This window comes from Pinus tabuliformis, chromosome Q (genome assembly GCF_031772625.1).
Source record: "Pinus tabuliformis cultivar Carrire ecotype Pingquan chromosome Q, CPIR1, whole genome shotgun sequence".
Lineage (NCBI taxonomy): Eukaryota > Viridiplantae > Streptophyta > Pinopsida > Pinales > Pinaceae > Pinus > Pinus tabuliformis.
This window is the reverse complement of record NC_142296.1, coordinates 551,782,992-551,810,806: the sequence shown is the minus strand read 5'-3', so window position 1 is coordinate 551,810,806 and position 27,815 is coordinate 551,782,992.

Here is a 27,815-nt window from a genome sequence, read left to right as displayed (position 1 = left end):
AAATAAAAAGAAATTATTCTCTTATCAAGATAGTGTTGATTCTAATGAATATGAACCTAAGAAGAGAACGTTTAAGGACAAAGGCTCAACCAAAAGGAATTTCTTCTCCAAGAAAGATAGTGATGATTGTGATAAATATGATGATTATGTGGGAACTAGAGAAGTATTATTCATGGCCTTCATATATGACAATGATAAACCTAAAGAAGAAGGAGGAAATGTGGATGAATTTTTTTATTAGAGCCATGGAAGAGAATGAAAATATAAGGAAAAAGAAGGGAAAGTTATCACAAGAAATCATCTCTTTCAAAACCAAAAAATAAGAATCAAAGAGGATGGAAGAAGTATTGAACAACAAGCTAAAGGAAAAGGAAGGTACCTGCAAGAAATTACAATTTGAAGTCATCTATCTTAAAACAGAATTGGATAAGGTCAACAAAATATTGAAAAGTTCTCAAAACCTAGATGTCAACCTTAGCACTCAAAGACCACATAATGAAAAATCGGGACTTGGATATACAGGTGAATCATCTAATTGAAAGGAGAACACTAGTGTCAATCATGAAGAAGAACCAAGAAGCTATGTTGATTCTCTTCGCAATCATCTAAGAAGTGAGAATATTTTCAAGACACCAAAACGACCTCCTTGTAATAATCTAAGGAATGAGAAATTGTCTTATCTAGAAAGCAATTTCATATCAAGCCAAGCTTATATTAATAGGTATCAAACTATTTTCCTTTGTCATTGTTTCCTTTCTAAAAATTGTGGTCATCAAGATAAGCATTGGAAAGCTTCTGGAGGTAATAATGTTGACTCAAGAAAGTATCGGACTAATTACCAAAATAATACTATTGATTCAAGGAGACAAAACCAAATCGAGACTTACAATTCATTTTCTCCTCTTTCAAAGTATATTCTAGAATGCTCCAAATTCAATAATCCAGGTCATTAAGCACAAAATTGTTAACTATAACTAAGAGAAAGGGTATGGAGAAGGAAGACTAGGGAACCCAGCCCTAAAAAGTGTGGTCTAGCTTTGTTTCCATAAAATGAGGAAACCAAATGGTTTGTAGATAGTGGATGTTCTAGGCATATGCCTGGTGACCAAAAGAAGTTCATCCCGCTAAATAAGAAGGATGGAAATGTGACTTTTGGAAGTGGATATGCTAAAATTTATGGAAAAGACACATTGAGTCTCATAAATGGTAAAGGAAAGAACAAAATGCATTATTTGTTGAAGGGCCCAAGCACAATATTCTTAGCATTTGCCAAATATGTGACCAAGGAAATGATATCATCTCTTATGCCAAGGATTGTGAAATAAGGAAGTCTTCTTCAGGGAAACTTGTGGGAAAAGGAGTAAGAACAATAGACAATATATATTCTCTTTGCGAGATACAAGAAACATGTTATTTCAATTAAGCAGATGAAATTTGGAAATGGCACAACCAATTGGGAAATCTAAGCTTTGATAATTTGGTGAAGATTAGAAAAACTGTAGTAAGAGGTATCCCCATGATTTCAAAACCTGAAAAGATTTTTTTGTGCACCATGCCAAAATGGAAAGAAAACAAGGGAAAGATTTAGGACAAAGTAATACTTGAAATCAAAGCCTCTAGAAACCATTCATGTATGTTTGTGCAGGTCAACCAAAACTTCGTCTCTACAAGGAGAAAGGTACTTTATATTATTTATAGATGATTATACAAGAATTATGTGGATATTTTTCATAATATTTAATTTAGAAGCACTAGAAATTTTTAAAACCTTCAAAGCAACAATGGAAAATGAAAGTGAGCCAAATATCAAATGTTGAAGGACAGATTGAGGTGGAGAATTTACCTTATGGGAATTAATTGAATTCTATGAAAAACATGGAATCAAGAGGGAATTATTTGTTGCTAGGAATCCATAACAAAATGGAGTGGTTGAAAGAAAGAACAAATCCGTAGAAGAAACTACAAGAACAATGTTATTAGCAACTGATTTACAACCTAAATTTTGGAGAGAAACAGTTGGGGAAACAATATATACTATAGATTGAGCACAACTTTGGGCGAACAATGACAACACTCCATATGGATTACAGAAAGGAAAACCTACTTTAGTGAAATATTTCAAAATATTTGGAAGTAAATGTTTTATGAAGATCAATGATGATTCACTAGGGAAGTTCGATTTTCAAGTTAGGGAAGGAATATTTCTTGGATATTCTATAAGAAGCAAGGCCTACAAATGCTACAACAATCGATTGTGAAAGATAATTGAAAATATTGATGTAAATATTGATAAGTCTCTTCATAAAATGGAAGGTGAAATCAATGGAGAAGATCATATCCTTGGAGATCTTGAAGAAGACGCTACAAAAGAAGAAAAGGAGTCAGGAAACCAAAAGGAACCTTCTCAAACTCCATTAAAGGCAATGTTTGTTCAAAATCATCATCCATCAAACAAAATTATTGGTTATGTAGATGGTTGAATACAAACTTGAAGAAAGACGACAAATACACCAAAAAGGAATGGCATTGCCTTAATATCCACAATACAACCAAAACATTTCACTCAGGAAAGTAAGGATCCTCATTGGATAAAATAAATGGAAGAAGATATGTATCAAATTGAAAAGAATGGAACATGGGAGATAGTACCTTGTCCTATGGACAAGAATATCATGGGAACTAAGTGGGTGTATAAAAATAAAATGAATGAAGATGGAAAAATCATCTGAATTAAGGCAAGGATGGTGTGCAAAAGGTACTCTCAAATAGAAGGAATTGACTTTGAAGAAACCTTCACTGTTTTTGCCCGGTTAGAAGCTATAAGGATGTTTTTGGCATTTGTTTGTTCTAAAGACTTCAAATTTTATCAAAAGAATGTAAAATCAACATTTCTAAATGTTGATATAAAGGAAGAAGTATACATGGAAAAAAAATGGTTCGACTTAACATAAGGAAAATATTTTGATTGCAAATTGAAGAAGGCCATGTAATGATTAAAGCAAGCTCCAAGATCTTGGTACACTAGAGTTGATCACTATCTTTAATAAAAGGGTTTCAATAAAGGGGTTGTGTGAAGCAATATTTACATGAAGATGGTGATGGGCCTCACAATTAGGTGCATAAGAAGGCCCATATAACATTTCCTAGGGACATAAAGGCTATATTAAATATCTCCTTCTACACTTAATATTGTTTTCTTAGCTCTAATAATTTATTAGGAATATTTATACATAATTTATTATTATGTTCTAATATTATTTATTTTGCAGAATATTGAGCAAATTTCAAAGATCTATTTGTTGAGAAAATCTAGGGATGTGTTCCTTGCTTCAGGAGAATCCAAAACTCAATATTTAATGAAGATTCCTATTGTTTGGAACTAGATCCACTTTTTGAGGGATTTTGGAGGGGAAAGGTTCCCCCTTTTAAGGAGGTTGCATCCTCATCAATTTTTATAAGTACCAATTCGAATCAACCTCTAGGGGCATGAATTTTTTAGTCTTATTGTGAAGAAAACTTGTTGTTTAGCAATTCTACCTTCATTTCCAGTAGGGATGTACTTGAATTTATTCTAATAATGAAGTTTGGTTTCATTTTCAGCTTCTAAACCTTAGCTTATTTCATAGTACTCTGAGTATCCTTCAGCTTGGAAATTTCAGGAGCTTCAAATCCTTGTTGTACAATTTCTTTATCTTCTTTGCATTTATCGCTCACTTGCATCTCTCATCCTTTCATTTCCTACTTTTTTTTTTTAGACAAAGTTCGGTTGCTGTTCATTAACTGAAAAAAGATGAGGCTAGAGCCTTACATAGGTTGCTTCTGGAGCATTGTTGGGCCAAGGAATTACAAAAAGGGATTTTTCCTTGGTCCTTGCCTTAACTAGACTGCTACTAGTGCTACTTAAGCTACTATAGATATTAACATACTGCTGTCCCCAAAATTTACATTTACAAAGCATGATTAGTCGATCTCAATATGACTCATTTTTCTTGCTGTTGATCCTTCTGGGTCCAGATCGACTTCAATGGGCTTGACACTTGAGGAGGAGGTGGCTTCTTTCTTTTCCAGCATTTTCTTGAGTGCATCAATCTTTTCTTCAGCATGGATGCATCTTTCTTCAGCATGGATGCATCTGTTGTGCAGATCACTGTATTGTTCATGGAGGGTGTGGACCCTGTGCAGAAAGAGATTCATTTCTGCTCTATATTTGTCATGGAGGATCTTGACTTGTTCCTCCAGCCTATTCTCCAGAATGCGGACTTTGTCCTCCATTCTGTTCTCCATGCTGCGGACCAGGTCCTCCAGTGCTCTTTGCTGGGCTCGAACTTCATTGAACTCCATGTTCAGATCACGGCAGTGAAAGCAATCCTCTGGGCGCTCCATATTTTCCTTTGGCTGAGTGTTTACTGTATTCTCTTGGTTTTTCCCTTGGCTGTGTCGATTCTCTTGGTTACTGATATGGTTTCTGCTGAGACTCTCTGCGGCGATGGGAGCTCTTAAGAGACCGCACGAAGGGTGCCTGAGACTGCCACTGATACCCTTTGAGTTTTGATGAATATCAACGACGCTCCCACTGTGTAACAGAGTGAGAGCAGAGTTTCTAAAACGCTCTCCAATCTTGCTTATATTCTTCTTACTTAGATGGCCTTCATAACCGGCTTCACTCTCGAAGTTGCAATGGGATTTTCCAGATGTGAGTTGGAGCGTATGTGCTGAAGGGGTACTTAAGGAGTTTCTCCGGCTATACTGGCGGGAGAGGGGTCTCCTCATCCCGATGCTCCTTTGAATTCTTCTGCGCATATCTTGGTTGGGATCCCCTGCCCTGTGACAAGGACGATTTCCTGGGCTGCCGATCTTAATTCCTCTGCGTTGGATTGTGCTTCTATGCTGTCTGCTGATACCATTGCTGTCATTCTTATCTGCTCTGACCTGTGATCCTTTGAATTGGTTGCTGTGGCAGGTTCTGCTGGATGGGATACCGCACATTTCGATTAGATATTTGTGTTTCATGGCAGCGATTGGGTGGATACGCCATCATTGCAGCGGAGCTGACCTTTGGGTTGGTTACATGCTTGGTTGGCGTGGTGGTCCGCCTTTTTATTGAGACCCCTTAAGATGTGAAAATAGTGGGCTTCTTCCAACATTTTGTGTAAATTTTGATTTCTATTGTTGATTTGTTGTAGTAGAGTATTTGGTGAAGTTCGCTTTTGCTCCATAAGCCGAATGATAATTGCTGAGTCACCAAAGACATTCACTTTCTTTATGCCCAGTTTGATGACCTGATTTAATCCTTGGTATAAAGCCAGCCCTTCAGCCCGATTGTTGGATAGGTCACCCAATCCCCATTCAAAATACAAAATAGTTTTGCCATTTGCATTGCATATAACACCTCCGGCGCCTGCGAGACCAGGATTGGATTTTGAAGCCCCATCGAAGAAGAGACAATATTTGTTGCAGTTGCTCAGCCAGAGGGCGAATTCCTCTTCCTTAGGTCTCAGCTTCCATGCTGTAGCTGTCTCTTTTGATTTTGAGTTGTCCTTTTCTTGTTCATAGGTACTGATTAGGCAGCCATAATTGATCAGGTTTCTCTCTTCAGCACTGAAGCTGCTGAGATTGATTTTGTTGTGGGAGCGAATGGTCACTGCTTCTACAGCTAAACTTATAGCTTTGTGACACATATATCTAGAGTTGTGGTTTTTATCTTGGAACACCTTCTTGTTTCTGGCTATCCAAATGCTCCAGAGCAGTGTTAAAGGTAAAGTGCTCCATATTCTCTGAGATAATTTGATCTTCTTACTCTTCCATGGGCAAAGTTTCTTCCAATTTTTGATTGCCTCTGCTATGTTTGGGTTAGGATTCCATTCTGCTCCTCCTACAGAAGCAAGATCTTTCCAACAATTTGCCGCCACTTGACAGTCCATAAACAGATGCTGTATAGTCTCTTCTGCTTGAAGACAGATTGGACACCTGGAAGGGCCTAGGATGCCCCTCTTTTTGAGGTTTTCAGCTGTTAAAATCTTTCCTTTCAGGAGGAGCCAGCAAAAGAATTTAACTTTAGGAGGGGCTTCTTCTTTCCAAACCAGTCTCCAATAGCTCCATGTGTCCTGTGGAAAGGTATTGGCGCATAGATGATGGTATCCTACTTTGGTTGTGTATTCAGTGCCTGAGGGGTCCCATCGAAAGCTGTCTCTGACACCCTTCTGAATAGGGGCCTTGCTGTGCAATTGGTCTTTAAGAGCGATGAAACTTGATTCCAGATCCCTTGGGTAGTTCGGCAAATCCCAGCCAGTCCATGCTTGGGAGGAACTTCCCCACTTGGAGATTTGAGCTAGATTCCAGATTCCTTTGTTTTGTAACCAGTTTAACGCTGGGATTACTTCTGTTTTGGATTCTATGGGGCTCTGGCCAAGGATTCTATCTTTAGAAACGCTGATGTTGCTTCCTTCTCCAGGTACTTTGGAGACGTGCTGGGCCATGATTGGGATAATTTTCTTGCACAACTTCCAGATATTGGAGCTGTCTCTATTGGGTATGTTTACCTCCAGGAGCTTGTGCCTAGAAGTGCTGAGATACTTGGCTTCTAAGACCGATTTCCACCAGGCAGAGTTCCCCGTGATTAATCTCCAAACAATTTTAGCCCCGAGAGCTAAATTCAAGAGATATGGAGACCTTATTCCGAGACCTCCTTTTTCTTGGGGCTGAATGACACTTTTCCAACCAACCAGATTGAATTTTTTTTTCTCTGATTTCCCTCCTTGCCAGAGGAAAAATCGAAGGGCCTTTTCCAATTTGTGATGGAAGTTCATTGGCGCTTGTAACAAAGTAAAACGATAGATGGGGAGAGAGGTCAAACCTGATTTGAGAAGAACAAGACGGCCTGCTGGGTTCAGCCACATGGTTCCCCAATGTTGAATTTTCCTTTTGATTTTATCAAGAATTGTGTTCCAAGTTTCGATCTTAAGAGGGCCTTTGCTCACTGGCATTCCTAGATAAGTGAAATGATTCCAATCGACCTTGTAAGAGACCTCTAAGATATTTGCAATACTTTGAATGGTGTGAGCCGATGTATTCCATCCGTATATGCAGCTTTTGTCTTGGCTTACTCTTCCTCCAGAACAGTCCATAAATTGATCCAGGATCCTTTTGAAGCGCCTAGCAATGATAGTCGAAGCACCACCCATCAGAAGGGTGTCATCAGCAAATTGGGAGTGGTTGATGTTCTTTGTGCCCTGCTCGAATTTGATACCTGTTATTAGTCCTGCTCTTCGATTGTAATCCAGTGCTTTGCTGAGGGATTCGGCTATGAGAATGAAAAGGTAGGGGGAGAGGGGGCAACCTTGCCTAAGTCCTCGGGAGGATTGAAAGGCTGTGCAGGGTCTTCCATTCACAAGAGGCGAGATCCAAGGATTAGAGATACAGGCTTTGACCATGTTAATGAAGGTAGCATTGAATCCTAGTTTGCTCAAAACAGCATAAAGGAAGGAGTGTCGGACTCTATCGAAAGCATTTGCTAGATCAAGTTTAAGGATAAAGCCCTTTTCCTTTCGGCTAAGGCTAGAGTGAATAACTTCTTGTACCAGAAGGATAGAGTCCGAGATGTGCCTGTTTGCTAAAAAACCACCCTGATTTTCCGAAATTAAGGAAGGGAGGAGAGGCTTAAGTCTTGTGGATAGGATTTTTGTGATTATTTTGTAAGCAGAGTTGCACAGGGATATTGGCCGGAATCTAGAGAAGGAGGTTGGCCGATTCTCTTTTGGGATTAGGGCTAAAAAGGTTGAATTGGTATAGCCGCCTAGTTTGCCTTTCCTAAGGACCCAGCGTATCATCTTGAGAATGTCCTTTTTAATCAATGACCAAAATTCTCTATAGAAGCTGATTGGGAACCCATCTGGGCCTGGGGCCTTATCCGAATGAAGGCTCCATATCGCCTTTTTAACTTCCTCCTCATCGACTTCTTGTGTGAGACTGATATTCATTTCTTGAGTGACTTCTCTGCTCATGTGTTGGAGGAAGTTTGAGAAGTCCTCCTCATTGTTGTCCTCGGTCAAGAGAAATTTGAAGTGGGCGGTTGCAGCATCCTTGATAGAGTCTTGAGTTTCATGTATGTTCCCTTCTCCGTCTCTGATTGTATTCACTGTGTTTCTTGTCTTTCTGATTGTGGCTTGTTTGTGAAAGTAAGAGGTGTTTTTGTCACCTTCACGCAACCAAGTTTGCCGAGATTTTAATCTCCATTTGCTCTCTTCGTCTCTAACAGTTTGAGTTAACGCTGCATACAATCTGATTTCATTTTGCCTGGCTTGCTGGGTGAGTCCTTCCACTTCAATATTTTGCTGTATTTTTTCAAGCTGCTGTTTGATTTCTTTTTTTGCTGCCTCGGGTTCCTTGTAATTGATTTTTGCCCATGCCTTTAGCGCCTGTCTTGTTTGCTTGATTTTCGATTCCCAAATGAAAATAGGGGAGCCTTCCACGTGATGCGACCATGCTTGCTTAATTATGTCTCGGGCTGTTGGGATTTGATTCCAAAGGGAGGAATATCTGAAAGGAATGGCGCCAAGATGGCTTTGACTTTGCAGAGTAAGAGTGATGGGGAAATGATCTGAGGCGGAGGAGTTGAGGATTTCAGATTGCCCGATAGAGAAAGAGGAAAGGAAGGCAATATTGACAAGAAAACGGTCAAGCCGCTCCATTATATTACCTGCTCCCAATCGCCTATTGCTCCATGTATACTTGCGGTTCTTGGGCTTTAGATCCACTAGATCTTTATCTTGCATAATGCGTTCCAGCCGGTTTCGACATTGGTCAGCAGTGAAGTTCCCTCCTCTTTTTTCATTTGAGTGTAAGATCAGATTTAGGTCCCCTGCTAGGATGAGATTGTTATCATTATCTCCATCTAACTCTTCTTCTAAGGTGGTCCAGCAGATCTCTTTTTCCCTAAAGTGATTGGGAGAATAGATGTTGTAGATTTTTACCTCTTTGCCATTGTCCTTGTTTTCCAGCTTAGTGCTTATCCAATGCTGCTGTGTTTTGACCACACTACAGCTCCATTTGTTGACATTCCACATTGTTAGTATACCCCTTGTAGCTCCTCTAGCTTCACTGGTACAACCCTCGTACTGCTTTTGTTGATCAATAAGCCTACTGATTTCCGGCTGACTTAGTTTTGTTTCTTGTACAAGTAAGATATCTGGCTTTTCGCTGTGGATTAACTCCATGAGGGCAGCTTTTTTGGAGGGGTGCCCTAGTCCCCTGCTGTTCCAAGACAGCACTTTCATCATTATTTACCTGTGGTATGCAGAGGTGCTCGCCTCTCTTTGCCTTTGAGGTTGTTTTCCTTGTCCGAAATTTCTAGTATGAAGGTTTCAATCGGTGTCTGTGATCCCATTGCTATGTCCTTTTGCGCACTTTCTTCTCTATGTTGTTTTGCCGACTTCCTTCCTGGTCCATGTTTTTTCTGAATCTCACTAGATACTCCTAGATCCTTTGATAGGCTTCTTGTGATTCTGGTTGAAGTGTTATCCGGGGAAGGCTGAGTGGTATGAGGGGGTGAAGTGATATGTTGCTCAGGTTCTTGAATGGGGTCTTCCTCTGAGAGGGATGCAAAAGGGTTTGAGGATGGGGGGATCAGATGGCCGTGGAGGGGAAGGTGGAGAGGGAGAAGTTACTTGCTGAGAGGAGGGGGGTGGAGGCCCTGAGCTGGACGGATGCATGGAGGAGGAGGGTTTTTTCGATGAGGGCTCAGCTGTATCTTGCGGAGGGTTTGATTTTTTTTTTTTCCGGACTATTTCCCATGCTTCCTCGGGAGCTTCTTTGCTACTATTATCTTCTGATCTAAATTTGGTGCATCTGTTAGCAAAATGACCATATTCATGGCATACCTTACATTTGAAGGGGAGCTGCTCGTAATCCACTTGCTGAATGTGCGTCCAATGGTCGACTTTGAGTTTGACTGCTTCTGGTAAGCCTTTACCTAGGTCCACTTCTACGCATATCCTCGCACAAGCATACATATTCTCCTTTGGTTCTGATCTGTCCACATATTTCCCCACTGCGTTTCCGATAGCACGAACAGATTCATCTCCCCAGCAGTGGAGCGGAAGATGTGGCAGACGAACCCATACCGGGACCGCATTAGGGACATCCATTTCTGGATCGAAGTCAGGAGTCCATCGATTGAGATAAAGTCCTCTGGTGTCCATGAAGTAGGGTCCGTTTCTAAATATGAGATTGCGATCTTCCACTGATTCAAATAGGAAGGTATAGAATCCCCTTCCACAAAATCTTATAGCGATTTTCCCTTGGACCATCGCATTCCAGTTTCTTTCCACCCATCTTTGCACCGTGCGAGGGGAAGGCCATAACCCTGTGAACTGTCCGACTAATCCACGATCTGCCAGAGCTACAGCAGCTCTTCTTGGAAGTGCTGAAGGAAGAGGGATCTCCGGGATTTCATCCAACTTTTTAATAAACTTTGAAGCTGTGGGACAGATCCTTTCCTTATTGGTCTCAGGAATGAGTGAGGCGAAGGCTTTCTCCATTTCAGCTTGCTCTTGAGAAGGCTGAGCCATGATTCCACTCAGTGGCGCAAGAGGGCAGCTGGGGGAACTGGCGGTTCGAAGGAGAAGATGGCGGAATGTCTTGAGAAGGCGAAAGGTTAACAGGGGGCGCAGACAGCCGTTGGGCTGCTGCGGGGAGGGCAGGAGGCTCAACAAGATCGAAAGCCCGAAGCTCGGGGGAGCAGGAGGCTCAGGCCGAAACCAGAGCAGGGGCTACGGCCCAGCAGCAAGGCTGCCAGGCGCGGCGAGCTCAAGAGATCAGGGGCGAAACCAGGGGGGGCTGCTATCCATCTTCTCAGAGCGCATTTCCTAAAAGTTAGAGGATATTTCCTACTTTTGCACTTAGTGTTCATGTTTCAATTTTTTGTAGGTTAGATTGGTTAAATGATTGAAATAAATGGTTTTTCGGGTCATGTATACATTTACAAGCGTGATGCATACTTAGAACAAATTTGGAAATTCATATTTATCATTGAACTACTTGGATTGGTTTACTAGTTCACAATTATGAAATTTCTGGTTTTAATAATAAAATTCTGTTGATTTTTAGCACGTGTTAGTGGGCCTATTTCGAGTTTATCCCACTTGAATTGGAGTCTAAAAAAATACATATTAATAAAAAAAATTAGCCCATAACATTTTCACTTGATTAACTTAGGAATTTGGGTACTTAGATCAACTTACTAGTTCATTGTTATGAAATTTTTGGTTTTCAGTTGCAAATTTTTGTTGAATTTTAGCACATGCTAATAAAGTAATTTTGAGTTGATTCCACTTGGATTGAAGCCTAAAAAAATTTGAATTAATATAAAAAATTAACCCACATCGTTTTCATTTAATTAGCTTGGGAATTTATCATGTTAACTAGAGAAATTGGCTTGCTGGAAGTTTCTTGTAATAATCTTGTAGCAACAGAGAGTTTCATATAACAATCTATTTTCAAGCTCTTCCCTTACCAAGATTCACTCCAAATTCATGGTAGAAGTATATTTATGTCTTATAATAACCCATAAATTATATAAGACCACATTGTTTGAGCTGAGGCTTGGTTAGGTCATCATTTAGCTTCTGCGTTGCTTGCTTCTTGAATGTTGATTTCTGCAACTAGTATAGATGTATTTTATTACAATTTACTTTAAGAAAAGTATGATTTCTTTCTTGCAAGAATAATTATGGATTTCCTTTCGTGCAAAGTAGAATAGATTTCCTTTACTATCATTTATTTTCTAGTAACATAGATTAGATTTTTTTTGTTGTTCCTTCCTTTCTTGCAAATAGAATATATTATTTTCTGTCATTTACTTTCCAACAAAAGTAGAATAGGTTTGCTTATTGCTATTTACCTTATGAACCTTTGGACTGATGAATTACTGAGATCTTTTCTCATTTAAAGTTTTTTTCTTGATTTCTTTCACCTGCATCAAAGGGATTCAAACAAAGAAGAAGAAGGTCTCTATTGCACATATAGTGTCAGCCCCTCTTAAGTTTGTACGAACCCCAGGTTGATAATTAAAATTTCTAGACAGTTGGGAGTTGCAACATTCTTATTGAAATGTGTTGTAGTGACTGCAACACCCTCCAAAATTTTGGCTTGCATCCAAATTTCAGAGCCTTCATGGTTTTTCCTTTAATGGTTGCAAGCACTCGAGCTCACCCCATGAGCTCTTGTGAAGTATTTTTTAACTTTTTCTTGTTTGACCAATGGTCGTCTTTCGGCATGTTGATTGTTTTGTCATGCTTGCAATCTTATTTTGGTGGGTTTGAAGTTTTTTAATTGTATGTTTGGGTTGTCTTCGCTATGTGAACATCCATCGTACTCACGCACAAAGTTGTAAGCACTATCGCGCAAGTGTCATCATGGTTGTTTGAAGGTCTATCACAAGTGTCACGCTTTTTTCTCTCAGCTCTAAGACATTCTCACCGAGGGCAAGTTGTCTTTTTGTCATGGTGGTGTATGTTGTCTCATATTCAAGTGTGCTAAGTGTATGATCACAATGTCAATTCTATACAAGTTCACTTGCTTTCGACACATCCATTTTCCTGAAAGTATGTTCGACCAAACAACCCTCTTCCACCGGAACCCGACTGAGTTGCATTGCATAGTATCAACCCTCAGTGACTCTGCTTTGCTTGCCGGAACTGCACAGTGATTGAGGTTTTCATCCACGTTAGATGTATTGCGCAATCCCAGAGGTGAGCAGCTTGTCTGCCTCCCATAATTATGCAAAGACTGCCTCCATGACCAATCTGAACTACTCATTTCTCAAGCATAATCATCAAGCCTCCTTCTTGTTTGTTGGAAGCCTGAACTGCCCTGAGACCTGGGTTTGCATTTTTCTCCAAAACTGCGTGGACATGCCCAGCTGTTCCTCTGCTAGCTTGCTATGCACTATCCTCAAAAATTGTGCAGAACTTCCCACCTGACTCTCACTGCCTTGCTCTGCACTACCTTCAAAAATTGCACAATCATGTCAAGCAGTTCCCCTATTTCATGTCCTGCATTGTTCTCCAAAAGTATGCGGTCAAGTTCAACAAGTCCCTCTGCAACTGTGCTCTATATTCCCTCTAGAAACTACACATAATTTCCCAGTTGTCCCTCTGTAGCCCTACTTTATCTTTCCTTTGGAAACTACACAGAGGTGTCCCCCCCTCAGGGTCCAACCTTACAGTTGACACTAGTTATTTTCATTGTGAAATTATGCCTCCCAGTGGTCACTACGCAATTTTTCCCGACAGTGCAGGTTGTCCTCCCAGAATTTGTCTTTCCAACCTGAGTTGCGCTCTGCGCTGTCTCAGTGATTTTTCCTCCTTCCCCGTCACCTAGAACACGACAAAAATGAATCATGCTAGACTAGGAGTTTTTGGCTTTGATGTCGTCCCATCATGAGTGAATTGCAGGAACAGGTACACTGGTGAATCATGGTGAGATGATGAACTAGATGAAGAAGGAGAGCATGTGCTAAAGGCTTTCTTGTAGCTAAATAGACGTACCAAATATATCAAGCAAGAAGTGAAAGGAACACATGCATTGAACCATCAAGCAAGACCAAGACCATCGAAGACCCCACAACACTATTCCATGGAAAGGAAAAGACAAAGCACACTAAGAGTACATACATCACTCAACAACACAACAAATTGACATGGACGCCATAATCAACGAGTACATGTCAGCAGTGTCAAATTGAATTGTGTCATGAGTTGTCTCTATCACATCACCATTATGGGCCATATCCATTGTAACTGAATGTAATGTAAAGTGAGTTCTAATGGACGCACACAAGAAGTCGAAGAGTCATGTTAGTTGAAAATTCATGGGAAGTTGAACTATCATGAGGGTATTCCAAGAATCACAAGGGTCAAGCATCACCCTTGATTATATATACCCCTCCCCTTGTATGAGCAAGGAAATTTCACCTTGGCTACTCCCACATAGCCTTAAGAGTCTAAAGTATGTTCTTTGAGGAGTGAGGAGTAGCTCCAATGTCCCATTATTGGGACTAGTGATGTATGGTGTTCAAATGTGTCTTGAGAATTTTGCTTAATTCAGAAGCCTGTTAAGGCCAACACGTTTTCACACATGTTTTGTAGATTTTTGTAAGACTACTCTTTGAACATTTGTAATGCATGTTTGCTTAACTTGTACAAAGATAGTTGAACCACTTTGGTTATTTTAGTAGTTACATTGTTGAAGATGTGTGGTATTGTTTATCACCGTTTTCACATCTGTGTGGACTAATCCACTGGACATTAGAAATACCATCCTTGTTTATTGGTTATAATGACCATCACCTACTTTGGACTACTCTATTGGATGGTGTAGGTGTTTTCCCTTGCACTTTGTTTTTAGTGACTATTCCATTCATTGTGGACTACTCTGTTGGATGCTGGACAGATCCTTGTTGGTTTGCATGTCTCTCCTTGGGTGGTAGTCCTACCTCTCATCTAGAGGCTCACTTCAATCTCTCCCCTTATAGTAAGAGAACCTGAACACAAGTTACATTACGCACTCACCACACATGCTCACCTTGCTTTTTAAATATACAAGCATAACACTCTCATGTGTTGAACAACAAGAGCTAAGGAAAATCTCTAACATAATGGCAATCGGGCCATCGTATAGGATGGGACTCCTACACCAAATGATGTGAGGTCTGGTAGGGAATTCGTATTGGCAACATCCCCTTAATGTAGGCAGGTCCGACATCGTCAACATTTCTGGCACTGGAAGGAGGGCCTCCAGAAGTTTATGGTTGCATCTCCTACCAATTGCACTCATCTATCATTTGGTCAAGGAAGTAACATGCACTCCCTCTCCCCTCCGTGCTACTCTAAAGTTGGTGATTCCTCACCTCCCAGACCCAAACAAGAAATCTCATATCAGCACATTTGTGTTGTCTGTCCCATCACCTGTCAATTTTCTAAATCTATTGGACTAATTCTAGGAGTGCACATTCTTCCCTATTCACAGAAGAAGCAAAAGACTACTCCCACAAGATTGGTAGTCTCATCTGTGGAGGAATAAATCCTTGCCACTCTTGAAGAGTTGGCAAAAGCTATTGAAAATGAAGAGGAACCTCCTGTCTTTTGAGAGGGAGAAGAAGATAACCTCTTACTCTTGGGCTCAGATTCTGGAAGAGGAGGCAGAGGGGAAGGCAGCGGAGGAGGTGAAGCCCGAGACAAACTAACAGATTCAGAGGTAGAAATGTCAGATTCAAAAAAAGATTAGGAGGATGAAGAAGAGGAAAACATGGCTGACCAAAATATGGAATGGATGACTCAGGGCCCATTGGCACTCTCAAGTTTCTTGCAAAAGATGCCAAAACACACAGAGAAGTTTTTAACAAAGTATGAGCCTGACAAGACACTTAAGAGGAAAGATCTCTTAGATGCATTTTACCTACATTTGCAGACACTCAAGGTATGTTATGACGATGTTGTGTGTAGACTGTTTCCATGTACCTTGGATGGTAGAGGAACTGTATGGTACCACAACCTTCCTGTGAACTCCATTCAGAACTGGGGGGTATTCAAGAGAATTTTCCTTGAGAAGTTTGCTGAAGACAAAACCCCCACTGCATTGATAAAAGAGTTGGGCAGTCTAAAGATGGAGAAGAAAGAAAAAGTCAAATATTTCAACCAGAGGTTTAACTGTATCTTGAAAAAGTTCACAATATACACCAAACCTCACGACTCCATCACTATTGACTACTACACATCTACATTTCTGGCCAGCATTGTGTAGTTCATCAAGCGAGCTGTGAAACCAACACTATTGGCAAATTTCCAAGAGGCAATTGCTGTGGAGAAAGACTTGTGCGGTATTAGAGTCATTGTAGATGATAAATTAGTTAAGGACTCCAAAGACATATGTAGGAGGTCTCAGACTAATCCCAATAGTTAATACGAGGGGTGTAGTCCCCCCTTCATTGCATCGGGCGCAGTGGGGGGTCACAAGGGGGGAAGTAGCCCCCCTCTATGGGGTCTGGGGTAGCACCCCAGGGAAATTTGTTTTGGACCCTATTGGGAACGGGTCCCCTAGGGGTCAATTTTCGGTTAAACACCCAAGTTTTGGGGTAGAAGGCCCAGATTTTGTGTAAATAAATGTAAAGTCTCCGTATTTTGTGGTTGTGAAGCGCAAAATATGTCTAAAGTTAAAAGGGTTTTCCACCCTTAGTTTAGATAATTTGTGTCGGTTTTGAGATCTACCCATGGTCCACAGACCATGGGATTGTATAAAAAGGGAAGTCTTAGAAGATTTAAGGAGGGGCTAGTAAGAAGTCATGAGTCATTGGTAAGTTTTGGGAGAGCTAAGAGCGAGAGTCTTAGCGTAGGAAAAGGCTCTGCAGCTGAGTGTGCAGAGGCCTAGGGTGGAAGTCCACAGTTGAGTGCGCGGAACCCTGCAGCTGCACGTGTAAGGTGGATAGAGTTGTACTAAGAACTTGAATCATAAATAAAGAGAAGTATTCGAAAGTCACTGTATTTTATGTCTCTGATTATTTCATGCGATTATGATATGTTAAGTTTCGGGTTTACATTATAATGTCAAATTGATGCACGAATGTATCTATTTCTATCTGCTATTTGAATGTAAGTAATAATGTATGTTTACATGAGGGTAATCTTAATTGCATGATAAAGTTGGCTAACCACTAATATAATTGGGGAATGGGACAGTAACATAGTCACAGGGGTGCGTAAGTGCCTGAATCATTGTTTAAGGTTGCGTGAAGGACAGTCGAATACCTTCGCGGAGGTTTTGAAAGACAAAGGAGGAAATACATCGATAAGCCCTAGAAGGCTTATCAATTTGCTCAAAGGCAGGGGTTGCGGTAGAAAAACCGACATCACAACCATCTCAGGGTGCGAAATCTTGGTTCCTGCATCCCCCGATACTGCTTCGGGTGAGACTTCGGTTCGCCCTCCGCAGACTGATGCTGAAAGGGCCAGTAGTGTAGGGATTTGCTTGGCTACCTAACATTGAACCTGGGTCAGGGCCCATCAAGCCAACAAATGGTTCTGTTTCTGGGTCTGGGATCTACATAACAAGATGTGTGATGTCGTATCATTGGAATCCAACTAAGAAAGAGATCAAAACCTGGTTGGATAGAAAGATCCACGAATTCGCGACGCAAGAAAATAAGAATCCATGATTGATGAAAGAACAGGGGTTAGACAGATACTTGTACACAAAAATACATGAAATCTTCTTCTATTCCTTCCTAGTTGAGTTATATGAGTGGATCGCGAAGTTGGCAGACAGCCAAGGAAGGTGGAGGCTTGACAATCTGATTGTTTGGACACCAGAGTTAGTAAGGAGGTTGGAAGCTTCTGGAGATAAGATCGCACACGCTATTGACCATTGGATCGACTCCATCATAGGAGGATTTGTGACAGAGTTCGTGGTCGATACCTCTGTCAGTTACAACGAAGCAGAGAATCACTTCTTTAAAGGACCGCGAGGTAAGTATTTAAAATCACTAAATACTTGGATTAAGATTTTCTTGTGTGAACAATGGGTTATGCGGTTACCTTGATGTTTGGAGCTACGCGAAGTGGAAATTATTTCGGGGACAGAGGAAGAAAAGGTCCTGAGTATAGCCTACTGATCGGGTCTCCTTTGAGTGACAACGAAGGAGCACCACAAACTTCTCCCTTGAGCACTAGTCAGTTGATAAGACAAGGGTTCCCGTGAATACCTACACTACCTCCACCCTCATCCCATCCATCTACACTTCCTCCATCCTTACCTCCACCACTTAGCCCATCACCCAAACCACCACCACCTCCACTACTGTTCAATATGGTGAACTTCATAAAGCTACATGTATTCAAGGGCGTAGGGAACGAAGATTCGAACTAGTTCTGGTTCGTCACGAAGGCTGTATGGGAAGCCCAGCGTATCACGGATGACCAAATGAAGAAAGCCACACTGGTTATTTCTTTGCAGGACCGCACACTAATGTGGTACATTAAGTACGGTATTGATAACCCAACGTCCACGTTGGCAGATACCCAGGCGACATTGAATAGAGAATTCATTAGATCTAAGTCTCAAGCACAATCGATTATAGGATTCAAGGAGATCATGATGAAGCCGGGGGAAATGCCCCAGGATTTGGATCAAAGACTAAAGTGTACGATCCATGCAGCCAACATGAACCTAATTGATGGGCAGCACCGCAAATGTTTTGTGGCCTCGCTCTTGCCCCACCTAAGGGTTTGCTATCACAATAGAAGATTGGAAACTAGGTAGAAGCTTTGGAAATTGCGATGAGGTTGCATGAGACACCAATGCAAGATGCTAATATGGGGGTTCAACAGATTCATGTGTAGTTGCAAAACCTTTGTCTTGAAATGAAAAGTTTGAAGCAGGATAAAATAGCTCAGCCAGAGGTGCACAAAGAAGTTTGGTGCCTAAAATGTAAGGGTCAGGGGCATGAAAAGGATCACTGCCTAGTCTTCACGAACTATGTTCTAGCAGGAGGACCAATACCTCTACGACTGGAGGCTGTGGCAAGGCCAAGTGTAGGGTCTGCGCTATGGTGCACTATATGCCGAGTGGCTAGGAAACATGTGACCGACAAATTCCATTTGCTACAGAAATTCATGCAGACGCCACAACAACTCTTTTGCAATTTTTGTCAATTAGTAGGCCATGACGAGCGCAATTGCTGAAGTTATGAATTGATGATGGACAAGACACCTGCATACAGGGTGTAGACAGAAATGCGACCTCCAGATGAAGGTGATGGGGGAACGCGAGGTGAGTATCAGGGGCACGATCGAGGCCAAGGTGGAGGAGGGCCTGGGAGAGGCTGAGGACAACTTATTTGTTACAATTGCGGGGTCACAGGACACTACACAAGGGACTGTCTAATCCAATGCAATTGTCAAGCTGCTACTATACTCAGTTTGACCATGCAACTGAGGATTGCCCAATATTATTGGCTAGGATACATGAAAAGGGGGCGCAACCTTTGTAGCTGACGCAGAACCTCCATGTGATGAGGGTTGAGCCTCGCGAGGAAGAACCTAAGGTAAAAATTATGCTACGAAGTGGAACTACAACAGTGGAGGATAAAGGCAAGCAGCCTGTAGACGGCGAATGGGATCCACAAAGCACCAGAAAAGGAGACTAGTTTGATCTGGAGCACGCAAAAGAAACATTTATGGAAGCAAAGAAAAGCTTTGCTGAGGCCTCTACCTCAGGAAGTTAGGAGAAACTAGTTGAAGAAATGGACCCATCCATGATTACCACATTCTTGGAAACCTGCATGAAGCTGCTCCGTGGCAGTAAGGCTATGAAGGGCCTACAGGAACTGATCAATCGGTGCACTGGTAAGGATGGCGCTACTAGTGAACCATGCATGGTCAAGAAGCTTGGCAAGCACAAAGCAAGGACTAGGCGTGAAATGAGACTCACTGCGCAGATAGGGGAGTACAAGATGGACCAAGTTATCATGGATTTGGGGTCCGACACGAATGTTTTGCCAAGATAGACTTGGGAAAGAATGGGGATACCTGTGCTCCAATGGTCTCCGATACAGTTATAAATGGAAAATCAATAGAATATTATCCCAATGGGGAGGCTGCAAGGGGTCATAGTTGACATTAAGGGTGAGATTGCACTGGCGGATTTTGAAGTAATAGAGATTGTGGATGATAGAAATCCCTAACCTGCGCTCCTTGGAATCGATTGGGCCACTGACATGAATGGGGTAATCAACTTGAAGAAGAGAAAAATGATATTTTAAAAGAAGTTGCTCCAGGTCGTGGTGCTGCTAGATCTCGCGAAGGGACCGCACTATACAAAACCAATTTGAGATTATGAAAGTGATGACGGTTTAGACCAAATTTACAAGAAAACAGCATGAGACCAGGATTGGGTGGATTCGACAATGGATGGACATATTGCATAGGACCGTGAAAGCTCCTGCACATTAGATTCATACGAATAATTAGAGCACTAGCAGAACCAGCTGCATGAAGTATCTGTGCTGCGTTGTAATATGATGACCAAGTCATTGCGCTGTGTGTCATATGAAGTTAGGGATCTGCCTCATTATGATGGGCTAACTGATGTTGATTTCTTTCTAGATGCATTTGAAAGAGAAGTGTTGGAGAAACATCGCTAGTAGGCCTTGGACTGGGTACTACGCGCTACACCCACAAGATGGTGGGGTATGCACAACGATAATTTCGGTGATTGGTGCGACTATAGGAGGATGATGAGAATACGTTTTGGGTAGCCAAAAGTGAAAAAGACAGATAAGTATGATGGAAGGGATGATTTGTGTGATCACCTGGCCAAATGGACTAAGGCTTATGGATTGGAGCCCCAACCTGAATGGGTGCATTTGTTTTGTCATACACTGGGCATCATACCAATGAATTGGTACTTGGAAACCGAGCTCTACCATGGCACTGAAGAGTGGGACATATTGCGCCAGGGATTTATAATGACGTTCAGCTTTGAGGATGGGTTTAACTATATTAACACGATGCTACAGGAGGTTAAAGTAGCGATATTTAGGATACATCAAGATCCCCTGGACCTTGTCCAACTTGATTGGACTACCTAGCTGAGTCACGCACTGGAATGATATAACGTGACTACTAAAGAAGAAGATGAGGATCCCAGAAAGATTAATATTTTGGAAACTAAAGGTCACCGCGAGGTTGAAGGTCCGTATATAGAGGATCCTAACATAAACGCCCTGCTAAAAACTAGGCAGGTCAACATTTTCACAGAGGCGGAACTAAAATTTTCAAAGATTGGGGACTATTGGGATGATGCGATAGTAGACAAGGTCGCTGAGCTCCTCCACAAATATAAGGATTTGTTCCTCGTGAAATTTTCTGATTTAAAGGGATAATAGAAGACCTGGGTGTCATAAAGAACACCTTGAAACTAGATATGAAACCTGTAAAACAAATACCTTATCGCCTTAATCCTAAGTATAAGGAAAGGGTCCATGCTGAGTTAGATAAAATGCTAGTGGCAAGAATTATTGAACCTATGGAGGAATTTGATTGGGTAAGCCCGATAGTGGTTTAGGAAAAGAAATAGAAATAAGAAATAAGGATATGCGTGGATCTCTGGAAGCTCGATGATGCTTGCGTACATGATCCCTTCTTGACCCCATTCACTAACGAGGTCTTGGATAATGTAGGTGGCCAAGAAGCATACTCTTTCACTGATGGGTTGTCTAGGTACCATCAGATCAAAATCATGCTTGAAGATAGAAGAAAGATGACCTTTGTGATGGGGATGTTTTCAATACACGGTAATGCCTTTTGGGCTGAAGAATGCGGCAACAATATTTTCATGCGTAGTCATTATGACATTTAAAGACTTCATTCATAAGTTTTTGGAAGTATACTTTGACGACTGGACAATGTTTGGATTGGTCAAGCATCATTTGGAAAGTTTGCGTTTGATGTTAGATACATGTCAGAGATACCAGACCGTGCACATTCTGAAGTAGTGTTTGTTTTGTGTCCCTTTCGGGATCCTGCTGGGTCATGTGGTATGCAGACAGGGATTGATGGTAGACCTCATGAAGATTGCAGTGATAATCAACTTAGAGGTGCCAAGGAATGTGAAACAGCTGCACACAACTCTAGGGCATACTAGATACTATAGGAAGTTCATCAAGAGCTATGCCCATATCACCACACCCAATGGAGAAATTGTTGAAAAAGGATGCTATGTTCTGCTGGAGTGATGAATGCCAAAAGATCTTGGATGTGCTGAAAGAGAAAATGATCACCGCACAATTACTAGTCTTCCCGGAATGGAAGAATTAATTTCATGTGCACGTGGATGCCTCATGTATTGTGCTAGGGGCCGTGCTCACATAGGCAGGCAAGGGGGAATTGGACCATCCTATAACATTCGCAAGCAGGAAGCTGCCTAAGGCTGAGAAGAACTATTCCACTACAGAGCGCAAAGGACTAACCATGGCATATGTGCTCCAAAATTTCAGGCATTATTTGCTGGGTGGACATTTTAAGATGTATACAGATCATTCAGTGTTGAAATACCTGGTCAATAAGCCTGTGTTGGGGGGGAAGATCTATAGATGGTTGTTTTTGTTCCAAGAGTATGAATCTGAAGTTATTGTAAAGCCAGGATGACTGAATGTGGGACCTAATCATCCGTCACGCACTGAAATGGGAGAGGAACCTACCAATTTAGAGGAAGGGTTGCCTGACACACAACTCTTTGCAGTGTACCTTTGAAGATATCATACATTTCCTGATGACAGGAACTTCCCCAAAAGGGTACACAAGCTAGCAGAAGAAGGCGTTAGTAGTACGCGCGACAGACTTCTCTATCATTGCAGGTCACTTGTACAAAATGGGGTCAAATGAAATATTGTGACGTTATGTACCTGAATCTGAATGAGGAAACATTCTCTCGGAGGCTCATGGAGGAGCTATAGGAGGACATTATGCAGGAAAAGCAACAACGCGGAAGGTTCTGCATGCTGGGTTGTGGTGGCCAACTCTGCATAAGGATGCGAAAGCATATTGTAGGGCCTATGACACATGTCAAAGTACTAGGAGGCCATCATGGAGGGATGAATTGCCTTTGATGTTGTAGGTGACATTACAACCATTCGAGAAATGGGCGATTGACTTTGTGGGCCCAATTCAGCCTCCGGGAAAGAAGACAGGTGCGCGGTACATCATCACCGCGACTAAGTACTTGACCAGGTGGGTGAAGGTGCAACCTATGAAGGACTATACAGGCATGACAACAGTGAAGTTTCTTTTTGAATATGTATTGACAAGATTTTGCTGTCCGAATATCTTGATGAGTGATCGCGATACACACTTTCTTAATGAAACAATCAGCATGTTAATAGAAGAATTTCAGGAGTATCATCAAAAGAGCACGCCTTATCACCTGCAAGCCAATGGGACATGGAAGCATTCAATAAGATACTAGAGAATGCACTGACGAAGGTCTGTAATGCTAAGAGAAGTGACTGGGATGTGCGTGTATGAGCAGTGTTATGGGCCTACAGAACGACTTACAAGAAGTTGACTGGGAAAACACCTTTCAGACTTGTGTATGGCGTAGAAGCTGTGATGCCAATGGAATACATTGTACCTAGTCTGCGCATAGCGGCACTCATAGGAATGGAAGACCACAGAGCCTTGGAAGAGAGGCTCGCGCAGCTAGCAGAGCTTAAGGAGGACCGATTTCTAGCTGGATTTCACCAACAAGTTCAAAAGGAGTGTGAAAAGGCATGGCACGATCGGCACATCAACCTGCACACCTTCGAGGTAAATGATTTGGTCTTGTTATATGACAGTAAATTTGATAATTTCAAGGGAAATTTAGGAAGCACTGGCTAGGACCATATGTCATCAAAGAGATTACCGACGGTGGAGCAGTCCAGTTGGTCAAATTGAATGGAGAACCCTTCCCAGGGAAGGTGAATGGCAGCCGATTGAAGCCATACACTGGTGATCCAGCTAGGTGACTATATGAGGGAAGCATAGTCTTAGCACTCCAGGCAGCTGAAAGGAGGCACGGGAATATAAACTACATTGCCCAAGTTGAAGATCTACACATTAGGAAACTATGCGGAATGAAGATATGTCACAATTCCCATGGAAGCAGGCAGGGGGTGCACTACCAAGGAAGAAACCACGTAGAGCAACACGAAAGTGATCGTTAAAGTCAATGTTCATGATTTGAAGATGAAAAAATGGCCAAATAGAGGGGGGGGGGGGGGGGCAGCATTTAAGTTGCACTTTATGGACCAAATCTCTAAAAATCTCTCACCAATCTAACATTAATGAACTGATTTTGGGGGGAATGGTTAGATTTGAATTTGAAAGTGCCTATAAATTACGGGTGGCTGCCTAGTGAAAAACACTTGGAATTTTGAGAATTGAGTTATTGACCTCTTAGGCGCACATGAACCGTGAAACCTTTGAACTTTTTCTAGCAAGTTCTATGTTTGAGACATTGCCACAGGTGAATCAGGAGTTATTACGTAGCATTATGTCGATGCCATTGAATATATGAGTGTGATGTTATCACTCAGGTTGTTACCCAAAGTTCTAAGAAAGGGAATACGGCTGAGGTAACCACAAACCAATCTTTTAGATACAGATTCTAGCCAATCTGCATCCAGAGAGGGCTCTATCTTTATGATTTAGCTTTGTTTTGAAATATGTTAGGCTAGTTATGAAGTACAAGGGTTTTGTTTTGAGTTTGGTTGGAGAGATGGAGATTCAATAGAACGGTGAGGTAAAACTAAAAAGTTTTAGTCCATTAGGCATGATGGAGTCAAAGAAGGACAACTTCCTGGATTCGGTTTCTAAACAGAGGATGGCATCACAGAGAAAGGTACTCAAACATGGAATAATTTAAAGGCTGAAATTAGATGGAATGGAGTCAAATGGGTGAAGGGCAGTTAAGAATCCTTCATCATATTTGAAATAGGGAAAATGGCTGATTATTGCTAAGGAGCAATTAAGAATTCGTTAGCAAATACTCAAGAGGAAAGAATCAGGGGAAACAGGAGCAATCAAGAATTCACTGTTTATTCCAATTCTGAAGAAAACATTGATAATAATAAAGGCTGAATACAGAGTGCAGTCAAGCAAATTCTGAGTTATTCTTTTTCTCTATTATTTGGATTATGAAACATAGATGATATAGTAAACATAGAAACTATAAAACACAAGTTATAAGGGACTTATTGATCCACAAGTTGATTCAAGAATTCTGTAACAGGTCTTCCGCATCAATTCCTCATCCAGTAGGCCAAACAAAAATGGTTCAAACAGTCTTTTTTATTCCAAAATTTCTGTATTACAGCAAAGTCTAAGAATACTTCCCAACCCACCAACCCCAAATACTTCGTTTGGGGGGTATTTATACAAAATATCAAAATATCTTACAAAATATCTAAAGGAGATAATATCTAGTGATGATTAATGCTTCTTTTACAAAAGATAGATACGAACAGTCTCGGAAACAGGGAAACAATAAATTGACGTTGTGCTGGCCGCTCCCTCTTTATTGAATGTACCGGAAGTAGGTTCTGTAAGTTGGTTTGCAGCTGTCCTCCACTGATATTCTGTGCTGCCTACTCCGTCGTTTCCTAGATATTCCTTAGCCCTTATCTGATATACTTTGACCGGTATGACTCTCATTTATTTCTGTCTTCCGCATTACGGTAAATGGTCTAAAATTTTCAATTCACCATGGTACCAAAGATACCAATATAAGTTTATAGAATTTCCAACATACTTTGCCACCACTACGGTCCTGGTAATTTATGTCTCTGAAGCTTCCTTAAAGTTTTGTTAGTCTCTGTGTATCTGAAGAAATTAGGTGGGATGGTGAACAGATGCTTCACCTCGTGCTCAATGTAGAATAAATTTTCCAGGGTGTCGTAGAGGGCCTGGCCAGATGGAAGTGCTTTTACTCCTGAAGCACTCGTTGATGAAGTGATTTTATCAGCAGTATATTTATTCAATTTATGTACATAGTCTATGTGTTTCATCAGACGATCATCACTTCCCAAAGGACTAGCCAAACCTTTTTTATGCAAGACTGTAAACTTTTCTGTGAAAGAATTAATCTCTACCTGCATGTCCTGGCATCTCCTTTCCAAATTTTTCATTAGAGTTCTCATGATTAGAACTCTCTTGATTTCTAGAATGGTGCCTGTTTTGTCTCTGATTTCTAGTGCTTCTAGTTCGTCGCTGGTCTTGGTGTTTAAAAAATGTATCAGCCAGCTAGCTTGTTCAGGCATCTGTCCCAATAAAGCTCTTGTCTTTTGAATCTCCACTTGGGTCGCTCTTATCAAGTCAATATGCTCATAAATGACTTGGATAGACCTCCACACATTACTAAGAGATTGATTGATGTTGGTCCACAAAATTCCTCTAATTTCTGCTAGAGGTTTATCCAAAGAGAGATCCTTTTCTAATGCTCTCACTTTGTTCTCTAATGTTTTTACCTCCCTTGTTTTCTCTGCCACATTCATCTTGGATTTATCATAATTATTTTCCACCTTTTCCAATTGCTCCTTCACCAGTTTCAATTTTGAGACTTGTAGTTTTAGTTCTTCCATGGCTCTTATCAGTTCCTTTGTACTCATATTTGTACTACTGCCTGGTGCGGCTATACCTATGATGACCTCTGCTGTTGATGCCGGGACAGTGGGAGGCAATGTTTTTATAAGTGTGGAGGGGGCAGTAGTGACTGTAGGGATTTCTTTAGGTGGCCGGGAGGTTGACTCTCCCTACTTTTCCTTTAGTGTTTTTTCCAGTGCCTGCTTAGTATCGGTTAATATTTCATTGAGTTTTATAAGCAGGTTCATCATATCCTCTTTGGATTTCTGCTGTACAACTTTTGCAGTCTGTGGGTGCATGGAAGGAGGCAGTTTCAGCTGTTTTCTTAGGGCAGCAATGTCCTCTTCCTTTTTCTTCATCAGTGCCTTTATGCCTTTGGCATCTTTGGGATCATGTCCCAGTTCAATGATAATTTCCTCCAAGGATTTGATCCTGTTGTCCTTTGCTAGAAAAGAAGCTTTCTCTAAATCTAACTGAGCAGAGGTATTATTCAAGGAGTCTTGTAATTTATGAGCTAACATAGCTTTGTCAGCCAATGTGGAGTATACCATTTCTCAAGTCTGTTTATGAAGCTCAATCTGGTCCATGGGATGAATATCCTTGGCTAAGACCTCCAGATTTGTCCTGATGTATTCAACTGCTGATTGTGGTTGTTGGACCTTGGGCTTAAAGTAACCCATTATCATCTTTCCTTCTTTTATGTCATATGCTGACATTAATATTTGCTATTTTGTGGGGGCCATATTAAAATACTGGTTGTAAATTTGAAGCCTTAGTGGATCGTTCCTAGCCTTTATGTCAGTGAATGTCCTTTTGATGTTCGAGGCCTATTTGCTTTGTGGCCTAGTAGATGAAACTTCTACACTCTGCTGCCTTTCTAGCTCCTGCCTGTGTGAGCTAGTTGATGTATCTACCACTGGGGAAGTCTGCTGGCTAACTACCCTCTCACCTCTTAGACTGTTTGTTGTTTCTTCAATGATTTCCTCTTCTGACAAAGGATTCAGCCTTTGTCTTTTTGCTCCTGGTTGTTCATCAGGTCCACTGATAGGTGTGGCCTCTTCTCTGTCTCTCTTCTTGCTTCTTTCCTCATTTAGAGGAGTTTGTAGTGCTAGAATTTCTGGTGCTTTAGATTGGGCAGGAGGAATTTGTACTTGTTCTTGCTCTTTGGACCCCCCTGGCTAATCAGTCATTATTGGCTGCTCTGCAGTTTCTACCTCTTTGCCCTTTGAAGTCCCTGTGACCAATGTGCTGGTTTTCTGTGCAGGCTGCTGAGAAGTTCCAGCAGAGGATGTCCCAACTCCTGATTGTTGAGGCCACTTGAAAGATACCTGTCCAAAAGAGTCCAGATCAAGGGTATTTTCAAGATTTTTCATAGCTTTTTCCATTTTTTCCTGTTCACTATTTTCCTCCATTAATGTCCCTTCTACCCATTTTTCCTGATTTGCAGACTGCTCAATTTCTGGGATCTTATGATGTACATACACTGATAACCTGTTTCTTACCCTTCTGTCACTTATGAAACTACAAGGGTCATATGGCACCCACTCAAAACTCTTCTTGAATTTAAGGTGGTTTTCTAATATGTTCTCAGCATCTTTCCATGCATCCCTAGAATGGATGACATAAGGGCCCAACTGGTTTTTGATT